At 39.1% G+C, this 1,640-nt stretch overlaps 1 long non-coding RNA gene across 1 annotated transcript; it reads right to left on the reverse strand.

Moving 5' to 3' along the window:
• Positions 1–477: 477 nt before the first annotated feature.
• Positions 478–779, reverse strand: LOC118485698. The gene is made up of 3 exons (XR_004877541.1): positions 768–779; positions 652–682; positions 478–535 (listed from the first exon to the last, which is right to left on the reverse strand). It is a non-coding gene; the product is annotated as an uncharacterized LOC118485698 (long non-coding RNA).
• Between the last annotated feature and the right edge of the window lie 861 nt (positions 780–1,640).

The following is a 1,640-nucleotide window of genomic DNA, read 5'->3' on the forward strand; positions in this document are numbered from 1 at the left end:
TGAAAGAAACAAAATCAATATTTCAAACGTAATTAAGGTTATGCTTAATTAAAAGGTGCATTTGTTTGTATTCAAAAGCAAAACCTAATAAAACAAAACTGCTTGTAACTTACCAAAAGTTAAACGCCTTTTCTCTAGGTTCTAACTTTTTGCCAACTAACTATCTGATTTCAAGAAGAAAACACTGTTAAAAAAATGCATCCTTTTTTATGCAATATAAGCTACATAGTAGAGCAGAAACAGAAGAATGACCACAGAGGAGGATGAAGTGATCTTAGACTGTGGGGTATGGTGGGGCTTGAGTTGGGAGCTGGGGTTTGGGGCATGAGTTGACACATAGCCATTGAGAGCCTGCCATGTCACCTTGCTAGCCCGCCCCACGCCCGGCTTCAAACCCACGAAAAAGGGGCCACGCCCAAACCCATGCCCACCCGGGGTGGTGGCTTGGGCGTTTTCAGCCCACCCACGCCCAAACCCCCGCCCCATACCCCGCAGTCTTAGCAGATATAATCACAACTTGATAACGCCCTTCACCCTAAACACGAGTATAAGCTACGGTTAGAGAACTGTAAATAAGAACGAGATCAACGACATGATACGAGATAGGCAACAGGATGCAAATGACGAATAGATCTGATGTTCAAGAATTACCGACTCTGTCGGTGCAATTGCTTCCATGATGCTGCCATGCAGAACAAGTTATTAAGTTTATATTCAGCATATATATATCACATCAGAAAACAAGACTAACAAAAGCATAATGTTACCCGAAATCCTTTAAACAGTCAACCTGTGATGATACCATAAGTCGGATCCAACCTGTAATTGTGATGAAGATTGTGGCGGTTGATGAAGGTGGATCGTGACCATCAGGAAGCTGCTGGTGGTGGTTTTCAGATGATTTCGAGATAGTGAAAATGGGGGTATTTATAGAGTGTCAATATCTGGGGTTTAGGTGGAGTAAAGGCAGCAATCAAGATATTTTATTTTAAGATAATATAGTTTTTTTTTAACGGCTAATTTCTTTAAGTCCCTGTCATCTGTCATCTGTGGGACTTGAACCCAAGACATTTCCCTTCCCAATCTAGGTGTTTTAGAGGCTTTGTTTTTGCCAATGGACCACCACCCCATTGGTTTTAAGATAATATACTTGAATGTATGTTTTTCTCACCTCTCTTTCTTAATAGATAATGATATTAAATAAGGGAATATATTATTTACCATAATATTGGTAGGTAGACTCGCGACGTGTAACACCTTTTCCTTTTGTTACGTTGCAGCCGGTTGTCTTTGAATAATTTTTAACTAATGTAGAATTAGTTTCTCTGTTCAACTAATGTATCTCTGTATGATTATCGTTTCTAAAATTATTTATGGTGAAACAACAAATTTAAGGCCGCCCGTAGTGGGGTTTTTTAACGTTTTTTCCCAAAAGAAAAACGTCTCTTAACGCCCATCAACCGCCCCCGGGTGTTTTTTTCAAAAAAAAAAAATTGTTTTGCCGTCCTTTTTTCCACACCCTTGTTCATTCTTTTTGGCCAATGACTAAGCCGATGGTTTTTGTTTGGCCAATAAGATTTTTTTGATGGTTTTTTTTAATTCTATTACACCCATTTTAATACAATGTGCACATCCCCACT

This window comes from Helianthus annuus, chromosome 13, assembly GCF_002127325.2.
Source record: "Helianthus annuus cultivar XRQ/B chromosome 13, HanXRQr2.0-SUNRISE, whole genome shotgun sequence".
Taxonomy (NCBI): domain Eukaryota; kingdom Viridiplantae; phylum Streptophyta; class Magnoliopsida; order Asterales; family Asteraceae; genus Helianthus; species Helianthus annuus.